The sequence below is a fragment of the Taudactylus pleione genome, unplaced genomic scaffold (genome assembly GCF_031769625.1).
Source record: "Taudactylus pleione unplaced genomic scaffold, aTauple2 ptg000174l, whole genome shotgun sequence".
NCBI classification, from domain to species: Eukaryota; Metazoa; Chordata; class Amphibia; order Anura; family Myobatrachidae; genus Taudactylus; species Taudactylus pleione.
The window spans coordinates 5,200,602-5,213,267 of NW_028284576.1; the positions used below are offsets into that span (position 1 = coordinate 5,200,602).

Here is a 12,666-nt window from a genome sequence, read left to right on the forward strand (position 1 = left end):
CTGGGATCCACTGGGTTAATTCTGAGAAGTTGATTCAATTATTTAAAAAGGGAGTAAGTTAATCTTGCAACAGTATAGTAATACAAGTTTCAGCAGTTGAAATTGGACCCCTAGCAATCCGATATCACTTTTTTATGTAGCATTATGGGGCTACAACAAATTGGTGCAAGTTTGGAGCTACCATAAGTGTGGCTTATAGTCAGTTACTCACAGGAAATGTGGTGTATCAGCTCTTTGAATCAACCCCAAATTGTTTGCATGTAATTTTCAAGACAACTATATGTCACTCCGCATTCCTCTGGGGCATGAGAAGAAAATAAAAACAGTGAAGAATTTTGGTCTGGAATGTTATTCTTCACTTGATATATTGCAGCAAATTTTGGTTGCAAAATCTTATCTGGAGAATGCGGACTGGATTACATTTAGAAATAACATCTCAAAAACTTCCATTAGCCTCAAGTTTAGTGAAATCCCATTATCGTTGGTATTTAGTACCTTAATGATTTCATAAAATGTTTCCTTCTTTATCACCATTGTGTTGGAGACTTTGTGGGGCTGAGGAAACTGTCCCACATCTGGTGGCACTGTCCCAACTAACTTCCATTGTGGACAGAGATACATTGTCTTACTTACCTTCTCATTGGAATTTTAATGCCCAACTCCCTGTCATATTCCCTTTTATCTCATTATATTTCTGATATTCCTAAGTATACCCACAAATTTATAACACATATTTTGAGTGCTACCAAATGCCATATAGCTTTATATTGAAAAAACTCAGTTCCACCATTCTCTATCTTTATTATAAATACAATTTGGCACATCTATCATTGTGAATACATCACCAGAATTTTTCATAACACTGCAAATAAGTTCTCATATACTTGGATCCTTGGACTAACTGAAATCCCCCTATTTCAACCCTTTTATAACTGGATTGATTCGCCCCCATCACGACTAAGATATTTTCACACCCTGACAAAATTCTCAATTTACAGGGTATAATCCTGTTATTTCTTACTTTGCACAAGTTCATATTATAGTGTCCATTTGTAAGAAATGATCCAAGTTACAAACTTTAAAGCAGTTTAAGTTCAGTTCTGCTGGTTCATCTTCGCTTACTGATAATATCCATTAGAAAGCACTTTCACGTGTCTCTGTGGCGAAATTGGTTAGCGTGTTTGGCTGTTAACTGAAAGGTTGGTGGTTCAAGCCCACCCAGGGACGTGTTTAGTATTTGTTATTCTGTGGCAGGAGGATTCTTTATTTGATGAAATTTACCAGACATTTGTCTTCATTTTACCTCAATACACAAACTTACATGGAAATTAACAGCTATGACTTTACTAACTCTACATCCATGGCTTTCCAACTAGTGTTAGATAATAATAGAAAGAACTTTACAAATTGAAAACAAGTGATCAGTCCTAAGAAGATATAGAGAATAAGCTAAAAATTCACAGTGACTTTTAGCCAGAAGAATAAGAAAAATTTATTAATATATACCAGATACTGGGATCCACTGGGTTAATTCTGAGAAGTTGATTCAATTATTTAAAAAGGGAGTAAGTTAATCTTGCAACAGTATAGTAACACAAGTTACAGCAGTTGAAATTGGACCCCTAGCAATCCAATATCACTTTTTTATGTAGCATTATGGGGCTACAACAAATTGGTGCAAGTTTGGAGCTACAATAAGTGTGGCTTATAGTCAGTTACTCACAGGAAATGTGGTGTATCAGCTCTTTGAATCAACCCATTAGCCTCAAGTTTGGAGCTACCATAAGTGTGGCTTATAGTCAGTTACTCACATTAAATGTGGTGTATCAGCTCTTTGAATCAACCCCAAATTGTTTGCATGTAATTTTCAAGACAACTATATGTAACTCTGCATTCCTCTGGGGCATCAGAAGAAAATAAAAACAGTGAAGAATTTTGGTCAGGAATGTTATTCTTCACTTGATATATTGCAGCAAATTTTGGTTCCAAAATATTATCTGGAGAATGCGGGCATCGATCCCACTACCTCTCGCATGCTAAGCGAGCACTATACCATTTGAGCTAATTCCCCTTCAATGTTAAAAGCATTTACACCACTCACACCTAGAGGACTGGATTACATTTAGAGATAACATCTCAAAAACATCCGTTAGCCTCAAGTTTAGTGAAATCCCATTATCGTTGGTATTTAGTACCTTAATGATTTCATAAAATGTTTCCTTCTTTATCACCATTGTGTTGGAGACTTTGTGGGGCTGAGGAAACTGTCCCACATCTGGTGGCACTGTCCCAACTTACTTCCATTGTGGACAGAGATACATTGTCTTACTTACCTTCTCATTGGAATATTAATGCCCAACTCCCTGTCATATTCCCTTTTATCTCATTATATTTTTGATATTGTAAGAAATGATCCAAGTTAGAAACTTTTATGCAGTTTAAGTTCAGTTCTGCTGGTTCATCTTCCCTTACTGATAATATCCATTAGAAGCACTTTCACATGTCTCTGTGGCGCAATTGGTTAGCGCGTTCGGCTGTTAACCGAAAGGTTGGTAGCTCAAGACCACCCAGGGACGTGTTTAGTATTTGTTATTTTGTGGTATTAGACAAAATTTACCATGCATTTGTCTTCATTTTACCTCAATACACAAACTTACATGGAAATTAACAGCTATGACTTTACTAACTCTACATCCATGGCTTTCCAGCTAGTGTTAGATAATACTAGAAAGAACTTTACAAATTGAAAACAAGTGATCAGTCCTAAGAAGATATAGAGAATAAGCTAAAAATTCACAGTGACTTTTAGCCAGAAGAATAACAAAAATGTATTAATATATACCAGATACTGGGATCCACTGGGTTAATTCTGAGAAGTTGATTCAATTATTTAAAAAGGGAGTAAGTTAATCTTGCAACAGTATAGTAATACAAGTTTCAGCAGTTGAAATTGGACCCCTAGCAATCCGATATCACTTTTTTATGTAGCATTATGGGGCTACAACAAATTGGTGCAAGTTTGGAGCTACCATAAGTGTGGCTTATAGTCAGTTACTCACAGGAAATGTGGTGTATCAGCTCTTTGAATCAACCCCAAATTGTTTGCATGTAATTTTCAAGACAACTATATGTCACTCCGCATTCCTCTGGGGCATGAGAAGAAAATAAAAACAGTGAAGAATTTTGGTCTGGAATGTTATTCTTCACTTGATATATTGCAGCAAATTTTGGTTGCAAAATCTTATCTGGAGAATGCGGACTGGATTACATTTAGAAATAACATCTCAAAAACTTCCATTAGCCTCAAGTTTAGTGAAATCCCATTATCGTTGGTATTTAGTACCTTAATGATTTCATAAAATGTTTCCTTCTTTATCACCATTGTGTTGGAGACTTTGTGGGGCTGAGGAAACTGTCCCACATCTGGTGGCACTGTCCCAACTAACTTCCATTGTGGACAGAGATACATTGTCTTACTTACCTTCTCATTGGAATTTTAATGCCCAACTCCCTGTCATATTCCCTTTTATCTCATTATATTTCTGATATTCCTAAGTATACCCACAAATTTATAACACATATTTTGAGTGCTACCAAATGCCATATAGCTTTATATTGAAAAAACTCAGTTCCACCATTCTCTATCTTTATTATAAATACAATTTGGCACATCTATCATTGTGAATACATCACCAGAATTTTTCATAACACTGCAAATAAGTTCTCATATACTTGGATCCTTGGACTAACTGAAATCCCCCTATTTCAACCCTTTTATAACTGGATTGATTCGCCCCCATCACGACTAAGATATTTTCACACCCTGACAAAATTCTCAATTTACAGGGTATAATCCTGTTATTTCTTACTTTGCACAAGTTCATATTATAGTGTCCATTTGTAAGAAATGATCCAAGTTACAAACTTTAAAGCAGTTTAAGTTCAGTTCTGCTGGTTCATCTTCGCTTACTGATAATATCCATTAGAAAGCACTTTCACGTGTCTCTGTGGTGAAATTGGTTAGCGTGTTTGGCTGTTAACTGAAAGGTTGGTGGTTCAAGCCCACCCAGGGACGTGTTTAGTATTTGTTATTCTGTGGCAGGAGGATTCTTTATTTGATGAAATTTACCAGACATTTGTCTTCATTTTACCTCAATACACAAACTTACATGGAAATTAACAGCTATGACTTTACTAACTCTACATCCATGGCTTTCCAACTAGTGTTAGATAATAATAGAAAGAACTTTACAAATTGAAAACAAGTGATCAGTCCTAAGAAGATATAGAGAATAAGCTAAAAATTCACAGTGACTTTTAGCCAGAAGAATAAGAAAAATTTATTAATATATACCAGATACTGGGATCCACTGGGTTAATTCTGAGAAGTTGATTCAATTATTTAAAAAGGGAGTAAGTTAATCTTGCAACAGTATAGTAACACAAGTTACAGCAGTTGAAATTGGACCCCTAGCAATCCAATATCACTTTTTTATGTAGCATTATGGGGCTACAACAAATTGGTGCAAGTTTGGAGCTACAATAAGTGTGGCTTATAGTCAGTTACTCACAGGAAATGTGGTGTATCAGCTCTTTGAATCAACCCATTAGCCTCAAGTTTGGAGCTACCATAAGTGTGGCTTATAGTCAGTTACTCACATTAAATGTGGTGTATCAGCTCTTTGAATCAACCCCAAATTGTTTGCATGTAATTTTCAAGACAACTATATGTAACTCTGCATTCCTCTGGGGCATCAGAAGAAAATAAAAACAGTGAAGAATTTTGGTCAGGAATGTTATTCTTCACTTGATATATTGCAGCAAATTTTGGTTCCAAAATATTATCTGGAGAATGCGGGCATCGATCCCACTACCTCTCGCATGCTAAGCGAGCACTATACCATTTGAGCTAATTCCCCTTCAATGTTAAAAGCATTTACACCACTCACACCTAGAGGACTGGATTACATTTAGAGATAACATCTCAAAAACATCCGTTAGCCTCAAGTTTAGTGAAATCCCATTATCGTTGGTATTTAGTACCTTAATGATTTCATAAAATGTTTCCTTCTTTATCACCATTGTGTTGGAGACTTTGTGGGGCTGAGGAAACTGTCCCACATCTGGTGGCACTGTCCCAACTTACTTCCATTGTGGACAGAGATACATTGTCTTACTTACCTTCTCATTGGAATATTAATGCCCAACTCCCTGTCATATTCCCTTTTATCTCATTATATTTTTGATATTGTAAGAAATGATCCAAGTTAGAAACTTTTATGCAGTTTAAGTTCAGTTCTGCTGGTTCATCTTCCCTTACTGATAATATCCATTAGAAGCACTTTCACATGTCTCTGTGGCGCAATTGGTTAGCGCGTTCGGCTGTTAACCGAAAGGTTGGTAGCTCAAGACCACCCAGGGACGTGTTTAGTATTTGTTATTTTGTGGTATTAGACAAAATTTACCATGCATTTGTCTTCATTTTACCTCAATACACAAACTTACATGGAAATTAACAGCTATGACTTTACTAACTCTACATCCATGGCTTTCCAGCTAGTGTTAGATAATACTAGAAAGAACTTTACAAATTGAAAACAAGTGATCAGTCCTAAGAAGATATAGAGAATAAGCTAAAAATTCACAGTGACTTTTAGCCAGAAGAATAACAAAAATGTATTAATATATACCAGATACTGGGATCCACTGGGTTAATTCTGAGAAGTTGATTCAATTATTTAAAAAGGGAGTAAGTTAATCTTGCAACAGTATAGTAATACAAGTTTCAGCAGTTGAAATTGGACCCCTAGCAATCCGATATCACTTTTTTATGTAGCATTATGGGGCTACAACAAATTGGTGCAAGTTTGGAGCTACCATAAGTGTGGCTTATAGTCAGTTACTCACAGGAAATGTGGTGTATCAGCTCTTTGAATCAACCCCAAATTGTTTGCATGTAATTTTCAAGACAACTATATGTCACTCCGCATTCCTCTGGGGCATGAGAAGAAAATAAAAACAGTGAAGAATTTTGGTCTGGAATGTTATTCTTCACTTGATATATTGCAGCAAATTTTGGTTGCAAAATCTTATCTGGAGAATGCGGACTGGATTACATTTAGAAATAACATCTCAAAAACTTCCATTAGCCTCAAGTTTAGTGAAATCCCATTATCGTTGGTATTTAGTACCTTAATGATTTCATAAAATGTTTCCTTCTTTATCACCATTGTGTTGGAGACTTTGTGGGGCTGAGGAAACTGTCCCACATCTGGTGGCACTGTCCCAACTAACTTCCATTGTGGACAGAGATACATTGTCTTACTTACCTTCTCATTGGAATTTTAATGCCCAACTCCCTGTCATATTCCCTTTTATCTCATTATATTTCTGATATTCCTAAGTATACCCACAAATTTATAACACATATTTTGAGTGCTACCAAATGCCATATAGCTTTATATTGAAAAAACTCAGTTCCACCATTCTCTATCTTTATTATAAATACAATTTGGCACATCTATCATTGTGAATACATCACCAGAATTTTTCATAACACTGCAAATAAGTTCTCATATACTTGGATCCTTGGACTAACTGAAATCCCCCTATTTCAACCCTTTTATAACTGGATTGATTCGCCCCCATCACGACTAAGATATTTTCACACCCTGACAAAATTCTCAATTTACAGGGTATAATCCTGTTATTTCTTACTTTGCACAAGTTCATATTATAGTGTCCATTTGTAAGAAATGATCCAAGTTACAAACTTTAAAGCAGTTTAAGTTCAGTTCTGCTGGTTCATCTTCGCTTACTGATAATATCCATTAGAAAGCACTTTCACGTGTCTCTGTGGCGAAATTGGTTAGCGTGTTTGGCTGTTAACTGAAAGGTTGGTGGTTCAAGCCCACCCAGGGACGTGTTTAGTATTTGTTATTCTGTGGCAGGAGGATTCTTTATTTGATGAAATTTACCAGACATTTGTCTTCATTTTACCTCAATACACAAACTTACATGGAAATTAACAGCTATGACTTTACTAACTCTACATCCATGGCTTTCCAACTAGTGTTAGATAATAATAGAAAGAACTTTACAAATTGAAAACAAGTGATCAGTCCTAAGAAGATATAGAGAATAAGCTAAAAATTCACAGTGACTTTTAGCCAGAAGAATAAGAAAAATTTATTAATATATACCAGATACTGGGATCCACCGGGTTAATTCTGAGAAGTTGATTCAATTATTTAAAAAGGGAGTAAGTTAATCTTGCAACAGTATAGTAACACAAGTTACAGCAGTTGAAATTGGACCCCTAGCAATCCAATATCACTTTTTTATGTAGCATTATGGGGCTACAACAAATTGGTGCAAGTTTGGAGCTACAATAAGTGTGGCTTATAGTCAGTTACTCACAGGAAATGTGGTGTATCAGCTCTTTGAATCAACCCATTAGCCTCAAGTTTGGAGCTACCATAAGTGTGGCTTATAGTCAGTTACTCACATTAAATGTGGTGTATCAGCTCTTTGAATCAACCCCAAATTGTTTGCATGTAATTTTCAAGACAACTATATGTAACTCTGCATTCCTCTGGGGCATCAGAAGAAAATAAAAACAGTGAAGAATTTTGGTCTGGAATGTTATTCTTCACTTGATATATTGCAGCAAATTTTGGTTGCAAAATCTTATCTGGAGAATGCGGACTGGATTACATTTAGAAATAACATCTCAAAAACTTCCATTAGCCTCAAGTTTAGTGAAATCCCATTATCGTTGGTATTTAGTACCTTAATGATTTCATAAAATGTTTCCTTCTTTATCACCATTGTGTTGGAGACTTTGTGGGGCTGAGGAAACTGTCCCACATCTGGTGGCACTGTCCCAACTAACTTCCATTGTGGACAGAGATACATTGTCTTACTTACCTTCTCATTGGAATTTTAATGCCCAACTCCCTGTCATATTCCCTTTTATCTCATTATATTTCTGATATTCCTAAGTATACCCACAAATTTATAACACATATTTTGAGTGCTACCAAATGCCATATAGCTTTATATTGAAAAAACTCAGTTCCACCATTCTCTATCTTTATTATAAATACAATTTGGCACATCTATCATTGTGAATACATCACCAGAATTTTTCATAACACTGCAAATAAGTTCTCATATACTTGGATCCTTGGACTAACTGAAATCCCCCTATTTCAACCCTTTTATATCTGGATTGATTCGCCCCCATCACGACTAAGATATTTTCACACCCTGACAAAATTCTCAATTTACAGGGTATAATCCTGTTATTTCTTACTTTGCACAAGTTCATATTATAGTGTCCATTTGTAAGAAATGATCCAAGTTAGAAACGTTAAAGCAGTTTAAGTTCAGTTCTGCTGGTTCATCTTCGCTTACTGATAATATCCATTAGAAAGCACTTTCACGTGTCTCTGTGGCGCAATTGGTTAGCGCGTTTGGCTGTTAACTGAAAGGTTGGTGGTTCAAGCCCACCCAGGGACGTGTTTAGTATTTGTTATTCTGTGGCAGGAGGATTCTTTATTTGATGAAATTTACCTGGCATTTGTCTTCATTTTACCTCAATACACAAACTTACATGGAAATTTACAGCTATGACTTTACTAACTCTACATCCATGGCTTTCCAACTAGTGTTAGATAATAATAGAAAGAACTTTACAAATTGAAAACAAGTGATCAGTCCTAAGAAGATATAGAGAATAAGCTAAAAATTCACAGTGACTTTTAGCCAGAAGAATAAGAAAAATTTATTAATATATACCAGATACTGGGATCCACCGGGTTAATTCTGAGAAGTTGATTCAATTATTTAAAAAGGGAGTAAGTTAATCTTGCAACAGTATAGTAACACAAGTTACAGCAGTTGAAATTGGACCCCTAGCAATCCAATATCACTTTTTATGTAGCATTATGGGGCTACAACAAATTGGTGCAAGTTTGGAGCTACAATAAGTGTTGCTTATAGTCAGTTACTCACAGGAAATGTGGTGTATCAGCTCTTTGAATCAACCCATTAGCCTCAAGTTTGGAGCTACCATAAGTGTGGCTTATAGTCAGTTACTCACATTAAATGTGGTGTATCAGCTCTTTGAATCAACCCCAAATTGTTTGCATGTAATTTTCAAGACAACTATATGTAACTCTGCATTCCTCTGGTGCATCAGAAGAAAATAAAAACAGTGAAGAATTTTGGTCAGGAATGATATTCTTCACTTGATATATTGCAGAAAATTTTGGTTTCAAAATATTATCTGGAGAATGCGGGCATCGATCCCACTACCTCTCACATGCTAAGCGAGCACTCTACCATTTGAGGTAATTCCACTTTGATGTTAAAAGCATTTACACCACTCACACCAAGAGGACTGGATTACATTTAGAGATAACATCTCAAAAACATCCATTAGCTTCAAGTTTAGTGAAATCCCATTATCGTTGGTATTTAGTACCTTAATGATTTCATAAAATGTTTCCTTCTTTATCACCATTGTGTTGGAGACTTTGTGGGGCTGAGGAAACTGTCCCACATCTGGTGGCACTGTAGCAACTTACTTCCATTGTGGACAGAGATACATTGTCTTACTTACCTTCTCATTGGAATTTTAATGCCCAACTCCCTGTCATATTCCCTTTTATCTCATTATATTTTTGATATTGTAAGAAATGATCCAAGTTAGAAACTTTTATGCAGTTTAAGTTTAGTTCTGCTGGTTCATCTTCCCTTACTGATAATATCCATTAGAAAGCACTTTCACATGTCTCTGTGGCGCAATTGGTTAGCGCGTTCGGCTGTTAACCGAAAGGTTGGTAGCTCAAGACCACCCAGGGACGTGTTTAGTATTTGTTATTTTGTGGTATTAGACAAAATTTACCAGGCATTTGTCTTCATTTTACCTCAATACACAAACTTACATGGAAATTAACAGCTATGACTTTACTAACTCTACATCCATGGCTTTCCAGCTAGTGTTAGATAATACTAGAAAGAACTTTACAAATTGAAAACAAGTGATCAGTCCTAAGAAGATATAGAGAATAAGCTAAAAATTCACAGTGACTTTTAGCCAGAAGAATAAGAAAAATGTATTAATATATACCAGATACTGGGATCCACTGGGTTAATTCTGAGAAGTTGATTCAATTATTTAAAAAGGGAGTAAGTTAATCTTGCAACAGTATAGTAATACAAGTTTCAGCAGTTGAAATTGGACCCCTAGCAATCCGATATCACTTTTTTATGTAGCATTATGGGGCTACAACAAATTGGTGCAAGTTAGGAGCTACCATAAGTGTGGCTTATAGTCAGTTACTCACAGGAAATGTGGTGTATCAGCTCTTTGAATCAACCCCAAATTGTTTGCATGTAATTTTCAAGACAACTATATGTCACTCCGCATTCCTCTGGGGCATCAGAAGAAAATAAAAACAGTGAAGAATTTTGGTCTGGAATGTTATTCTTCACTTGATATATTGCAGCAAATTTTGGTTGCAAAATCTTATCTGGAGAATGCGGACTGGATTACATTTAGAAATAACATCTCAAAAACTTCCATTAGCCTCAAGTTTAGTGAAATCCCATTATCGTTGGTATTTAGTACCTTAATGATTTCATAAAATGTTTCCTTCTTTATCACCATTGTGTTGGAGACTTTGTGGGGCTGAGGAAACTGTCCCACATCTGGTGGCACTGTCCCAACTAACTTCCATTGTGGACAGAGATACATTGTCTTACTTACCTTCTCATTGGAATTTTAATGCCCAACTCCCTGTCATATTCCCTTTTATCTCATTATATTTCTGATATTCCTAAGTATACCCACAAATTTATAACACATATTTTGAGTGCTACCAAATGCCATATAGCTTTATATTGAAAAAACTCAGTTCCACCATTCTCTATCTTTATTATAAATACAATTTGGCACATCTATCATTGTGAATACATCACCAGAATTGTTCATAACACTGCAAATAAGTTCTCATATACTTGGATCCTTGGACTAACTGAAATCCCCCTATTTCAACCCTTTTATAACTGGATTGATTCGCCCCCATCACAACTAAGATATTTTCACACCCTGACAAAATTCTCAATTTACAGGGTATAATCCTGTTATTTCTTACTTTGCACAAGTTCATATTATAGTGTCCATTTGTAAGAAATGATCCAAGTTAGAAACTTTTAAGCAGTTTAAGTTCAGTTCTGCTGGTTCATCTTTGCTTACTGATAATATCCATTAGAAAGCACTTTCAAGTGTCTCTGTGGCGCAATTGGTTAGCGCGTTTGGCTGTTAACTGAAAGGTTGGTGGTTCAAGCCCACCCAGGGACGTGTTTAGTATTTGTTATTCTGTGGCAGGAGGATTGTTTATTTGAAGAAATTTACCTGGCATTTGTCTTCATTTTACCTCAATACACAAACTTACATGGAAATTAAAAGCTATGACTTTACTAACTCTACATCCATGGCTTTCCAGCTAGTGTTAGATAATACTAGAAATAACTTTACAAATTGAAAACAAGTGATCAGTCCTAAGAAGATATAGAGAATAAGCTAAAAATTCACAGTGACTTTTAGCCGGAAGAATAAGAAAAAATGTATTAATATATACCAGATACTGGGATCCACCGGGTTAATTCTGAGAAGTTGATTCAATTATTTACAAAGGGGGTAAGTTAACCTTGCAACAGTATAGTGACACCAGTTACAGCAGTTGAAATTGGACGACTAGCAACCCGATATCACTTTTTTATACAGCATATGGTGCTACAACAAATTGGTGCAAGTTTGGAGCTACCATAAGTGTGGCTTATAGTCAGTTACTCACATTAAATGTGGTGTATCAGCTCTTTGAATCAACCCCAAATTGTTTGCATGTCATTTTCAAGACAACTATATGTAACTCTGCATTCCTCTGGGGCATCAGAAGAAAATAAAAACAGTGAAGAATTTTGGTCAGGAATGTTATTCTTCACTTGATATATTGCAGCAAATTTTGGTTCCAAAATATTATCTGGAGAATGCGGGCATCGATCCCACTACCTCTCGCATGCTAAGCGAGCACTATACCATTTGAGCTAATTCCCCTTCAATGTTAAAAGCATTTACACCACTCACACCTAGAGGACTGGATTACATTTAGAGATAACATCTCAAAAACATCCGTTAGCCTCAAGTTTAGTGAAATCCCATTATCGTTGGTGTTTAGTACCTTAATGATTTCATAAAATGTTTCCTTCTTTATCACCATTGTGTTGGAGACTTTGTGGGGCTGAGGAAACTGTCCCACATCTGGTGGCACTGTCCCAACTTACTTCCATTGTGGACAGAGATACATTGTCTTACTTACCTTCTCATTGGAATTTTAATGCCCAACTCCCTGTCATATTCCCTTTTATCTCATTATATTTTTGATATTGTAAGAAATGATCCAAGTTAGAAACTTTTAACCAGTTTTAGTTCAGTTCTGCTGGTTCATCTTCCCTTACTGATAATATCCATTAGAAAGCACTTTCACGTGTCTCTGTGGCGCAATTGGTTAGCACGTTCGGCTGTTAACCGAAAGGTTGGTAGCTCAAGACCACCCAGGGACGTGTTTAGTATTTGTTATTTTGTGGTATTAGACA

General features: G+C 35.9%; 2 non-coding genes across 2 annotated transcripts; both read left to right on the forward strand.

Annotated features, from left to right (window-relative positions):
- Positions 1–8,449: 8,449 nt before the first annotated feature.
- On the forward strand, positions 8,450–8,523 carry TRNAN-GUU (transfer RNA asparagine (anticodon GUU)). The gene has a single exon. It is a non-coding gene; the product is annotated as a tRNA-Asn (tRNA).
- A 2,774-nt stretch (positions 8,524–11,297) lies between these two features.
- On the forward strand, positions 11,298–11,371 carry TRNAN-GUU (transfer RNA asparagine (anticodon GUU)). The gene has a single exon. It is a non-coding gene; the product is annotated as a tRNA-Asn (tRNA).
- Positions 11,372–12,666: the final 1,295 nt, after the last annotated feature.